The following is a 5,430-nucleotide window of genomic DNA, read 5'->3' as shown; positions in this document are numbered from 1 at the left end:
TCAATGAAACAGCAAAGTTGAGGCGACCAACTCATCAGGGGTGAACCAATCTAACCGGTTCAATTGGATGAACTGTAAGATCAAGAGGTTCTAAACATTAGCACACATTCTGGCATGACAGTTGACTACAACTGAAGCTTTAAAAGTTCAGAAAACAGGTTAAGCCTGAAGCCCCTGCTTTGGAATGAAGACAAGCTATAGATCATCACAAGAAATAGAACAATTTAACTAAAGAGAATTAACTCATAATTCGTCACCTTCTGAAGAGTAAATACACGTTTATGAGAAAACTAGTCCCAGGAATTTAATTGCAATTGACAAAAAAAGAGTTTTCAACAAAGTTTTGGCATAAGCAAAGGAAGACAAGAAAATAGTCCCAATACATTTAAATTACCAACCTAACATCACATGATCCAAAAATTCAAACAACCAGCTTCAGACCTTACATGTGAACTTCTTCAACCATCAAGGAGAAAATGTTAACCGGACTAAGCTCAATCACCCTTCCGTCTGAAGGAGCACCCTTCTGTGAGCCTGGCTCGCCCGCCAGTTGGCTGGCAGAGCACTGTCTGGCAATTGCCACACACCACGACTGTCTGAGAGTGGCTGAACACAGTGGTTCTGCAAAATAGCCATCAAAAAGCAAATTTTGTTGTAAAATCCGGAATAAAAGACGGAACTAATTTTCGATAGATAAATTCAAAAACATAAAACCAGAACTGAAGGCCAAAAGTAAGCTGTTGGAAAATGGCTGCTTACATGTTGAAACACCCTTGGCATTTAACATCCTGCAGATTGCATGATCTGAGTAATTAGATAATCTGAAAAGAAAGATAAAGGAAAACAAAGTATTTGCATCGGGAAGGCGAAAGTGTACCATGAAGAAGGAGTTTGGAGACTGCACGAGGCGCTTGAGCTTGTGCCTCCTCTTCTCGAGCTCGGCCGGAGGGTTCAGCAGATCGATGTCGTTGGGAAGAACCTAGTAGAGAAACGAGGCACAATTGGAAAATTGAAAATAAAACGACACGATCATAATTTGCAATGACCAAAACCGTTAACAAATACAAGGATTTACCATCTCGGCCGGAGATCAAAGGAGCAACCGTGAGAAACAAGGAGAGTAGCAGATGGAATGAATGAAGAGCGGCAGCGCAGGAAGGAAGGAAAAAGCTAGGGTTGAGGAGAAACGCCATTGGCTGCACATAAATAGTTCGGCTTCGTGGACTTCAGTTGAGCCCATTGGACGGAGCCCAAATAAGTTGTGACGGTGCCCACAAAGCTACGGTTGAACGCAATCAGTTTAAATATAAATTTTTATTTATTATTTACGTAAGTGTGTGTTTTTATAAAGAAAAACATATAAGGGATGTGAACATGTTGAATAAATCCAGTTTATCTGCAATCGGATCTAACTCAAATTTTCAATTACACATGAACCTACGTCGGACTTGTCTAATTTGAATTCAAATGGATTAGGTTGAACATAACCTGTCCTTGTTTGTAGGTGATGCTAAGGAAGAATTATTCAACTCATCACAACACAAAATTGATTCATGTTGTATTTATGTAAATTCAGTCCATCCAACTATAGGGAGTAGTAAGTTAAGTCAAGTCGAAACTAAACTAAACTAAGTTATTAAAATGATTGTTCAAGTTTGGTTTGATATTTTTTATGAGTTTGAGTTGGTTTAAACTTGACTTGAACTTAATTCATTTAAATATTATTAAAATTTTAATTCAAGTTTGTTTAAATTTTTTTATATTTTAAAATTGTTTAGTGTTGGTGGGATGTCTTGTTCGCTTATACTTCTTGTTGGTACAAGGAGCATTAATCTATCATTAGAGTTTCGATGTTTGATAATACACTTAGGTTTGGTCTGTTTGACCAAGGGTTGATCTAAATATGATCTAATCTTTGGATGTGAATGAAGTCTAGTCAAGTCAAGGTTGACTAAAAGATTAGCAAGAAGTCTTAGTCAGTTAGACCGAGTGTTCCGGCTCCTTGCCGAGATAGCCACACCACCAGACAATTGATGGGTAAGTCTTGAAAAATCGTTCCGGTAGATTCTTGCAGAACAAAAATTTTCCAAAAACGGTCTCAAGTTGCCCGACGCGTTTAGATCGTTGGACTCTTGTGTTTGGTTTACAGATCCAGGAATAATTTAACTAATTGCGGAAACATTAAATTATACCTTTCTTCCGACGTTTTGGAAGGACGAAGTTTGTACCCGAAGACCTCTTGATCTTCTGTCGTATTCCTCTCCTCTTCTCGAACGTTGTGTGGGCAACGATCCTTCGAGAATTTTCTCCACCAGAATTCTCCTTCGATGGCTTGCTAAAACTTCCTTCCCTTTGCTTGCTTGCGAGAGAGTCTCGGCTACCAATAGAGAAGAAACTTGTGTGCTCTAAAGCCAAGCCAACCCCCTTCTTTTATAGCCTTGTCATCCCTTATTTATGGTATAATTAGAGCCATAAACATGGTATGATTGATCCGTAAACTTGGTATAATTTACATCAATCAAATCTGAAGATTTCGGCAAGATTTCGAAAGTTTCCAATTCGAACCCGCGAGCCTTAATCGATCAGGGAATCGATTAACTCACGTAACTTTTCCTTATTAACACTAGTAATCGATCACCCGATCGATTACCAGTCGATTCTCCGCTTGGTAATCGATCAGGTGATCGATTACCGGCATGGTAATCGATCCCTTGATCGATTACCACTCGCGGTGAGGAAAAACATGGTAATCGATCAGCTGATCGATTACCAAGGTGTGTAATCGATCAGCTGATCGATTACACCACTTAGCATGGGTTCGAATGTCTGGTTTCTTCACGAATTCTTCCAAGGTGGACTTGAGGATTCCCAGAGGCTACAACAGGGACCTAGAGGAGGAATTGGTTTTGGCCTTCTGATGAGCTAAGGCTTCCCGTGTTCGCCCCGAACACACAACCTTAGTTCATCAATAATAACTCATGCCACTACAGAGTTATTATCGAACTACCGCACCAATCCCATATTACAATATGAGCTCCTTCTTACTATCAGTACATTAATCTCCCTGTGTTTAAGATATCGTATGTCCGTCAATTAAAATGAGTTACTGACAACTCGTATTTAATTGACATCTAATCCAAGAGTAGTACCACTCATCCTTATTATCATGCGGACAAGGTCCACCTGCAGGGTTTACATGATAATCCTTATGAGCTCCTCAAGGGGACATCATCAACCTAGATTATAGGACACAGATTCCTTCTATAATCAACAACACACCATGTACATAATACTACTTCCCAACTCATCGGGCCTTTTGATCTATCGATCTAGACCTCACCCTTTGATGAATTAAAGAAGTGCATATTAAGCACACGTGTTTGTTATTATATCGGGATTAAGAGCATGTACATCTATAGTAACAGAGGTTTAGTTCGATTATATAGTCAGTATAAATCGAACAATCCTCAGATGGTCCTGCTCAATACACACTTAGTGTACTAGTGTAATTCTATAGTCAAGACAGACTAAGACCGAATTACACTACAACCACTCCGATGGTTTGTCCAATCCATCTTGGTTGTGAACACTGTTTATAATCTATAAGGGACTGATTACATGGTCTTCTGTTTGTGACTCCGCACACCATGTTAATCTACAGTATAGATTAAATGGACACTACAAAATATTGACCAAATGTGATTCTCATTTCAGAATGTTTATTTACATAGCTAGGATTCTAGTATACATCCCAACAATATCGGGTCGCGTCAACCTATTGCCGCATATCGACGGGAAGGACCTGAAAGAGTAAACACAGAACGCACGGGTTAGCTGGGCGCCGGGGATTTCCGGCGTAGCCACTCCGACGCTCAAGTCAGAAGAGAGAAAAGGATGTGGTAAAAAGCATGAAGAGAATTCGACCTCCTCGTTATCATACCTGCAGGGTTTATATAGGGGTGGAAGGAGCGATATCTTCGGATCTCAGCGCTAGTAATTGGTGGTGAGGGCGAGATCATCGGATCATCTTCATGACAGATTCCCATATCTGACGATCTAACAGTGTGAGTTATCTTCTCTGGATGGTTGGGATTGTGTAGGACCAAGTAGGGAGGCTTGGTCTTTAATCTAACTCTCGCCGATAAGTTGCTGATCTTTGATGAAAAGGTCAGCGTAGCGATCCGCTGATATCTACTCCATAACTTGAGGTCGGGAATGGTTGATTTGGTATGTACGACTGGGAGGCACAAGTACTGGTAGCCTTGCCTCGGTTGAGGGGTCTCCGTAGGAACGTCCTGAGCTCCTTGCGGGAGTCATATCTGAGGGGGGCGATGCGGAGATCCAGTCATGAGGTAGGCTTGTGATGTTGGGACCTTGTCCTGAGGTCGGCATATGGTGCCGTGGCTTTGTCAAGAGGTAGGCATATGCTGCCAGGACCTTGCCTTGGGGTGGGCATACGATGCCGAGGTCTTGTCATGAGGTAGGCACATGATGCCAAGACCTTGCCCTGCGGTAGGCATATGATGTCGTGTCCTCGTCATGAGGTAGGCATATGATGTCATGACCTCGTCATGAGGTAGGTATATGATGCCAGGACCTTGTCCTGAGGTAGGCATGTGATGTCGTGACCTCGTCATGAGGTAGGCATATGATGCCAGGACCTTGTGGTGAGGTGGGCATATGATGCCTTGCCCTGAGGTAGGCATGTAATGCCGTGACCTCGTCATGAGGTAGGCATATGATGCCAGGACCTTGTGGTGAGGTGGGCATATGATGTCAGGACCTTGCCATGAGGTAGGCATGTGATGTCGCTACCTTGTCATGAGGTCGGCTACCGATGCTTGAGAGGACGGGGCTTACGTACCATTGTTCTAAGTGTTATGGTCCCTGGTGACCCTCTGGAGAGGTCTATGTGAGTTTGGTGTGGTACCACGGAGGTTGTGAGGAATGGGGATCTAGGAGCCGAGGTTTAGAGTAGCTCGTCCTGTATTTGGGATCTTGGGTCTACTAGGGGATTTGGTAAGGGCGTGAACTTTGTACGGGGTTTATGGAAGGAAATCCAACGGGGTCTGGATGTTTTGTAAGAAATTTGCATATGCCGTGCTGGCCGAGCTTGTTTCTCAGAGAGATCGATTTTTCCTGCTTTCCTCCTGTCTTCGAGGGGGTGTGGGCCCGTGTCTATCTTGGGCTTCGCTTCTCCTCCACGTATTTTATTGCCTTCCACGTCATCCTGAATCATCTTCACCGGATCACAAGCCTCCCGACTTAGTTTAGTCGAAGGAGACATAGTTCGACTAACTGAACTTGAGTTGAACTTAGGTCACCCCTATTTCTCCTGCGTTATCCTAGTCACTGTTGTTCCGGTATGTTTCACGCATGATTTATTGATCATCCTTGTCCGTCGATCTAAAGTTTCGGTGCTTCAACGGT

General features: G+C 42.7%; 1 pseudogene; it reads right to left on the bottom strand.

Moving 5' to 3' along the window:
* Positions 1 to 223: 223 nt before the first annotated feature.
* LOC141843271 (small ribosomal subunit protein eS27y-like) lies at positions 224 to 1,193 on the bottom strand (annotated as a pseudogene).
* Positions 1,194 to 5,430: the final 4,237 nt, after the last annotated feature.

Source organism: Curcuma longa, chromosome 12, assembly GCF_044706935.1.
Source record: "Curcuma longa cultivar G26 ecotype Majalengka, Jawa Barat chromosome 12, ITB_CL_G26_1.1, whole genome shotgun sequence".
Taxonomy (NCBI): domain Eukaryota; kingdom Viridiplantae; phylum Streptophyta; class Magnoliopsida; order Zingiberales; family Zingiberaceae; genus Curcuma; species Curcuma longa.
Note: the sequence above shows the minus strand (reverse complement) of the source record. Positions and strands in the feature narration are given on the sequence as shown.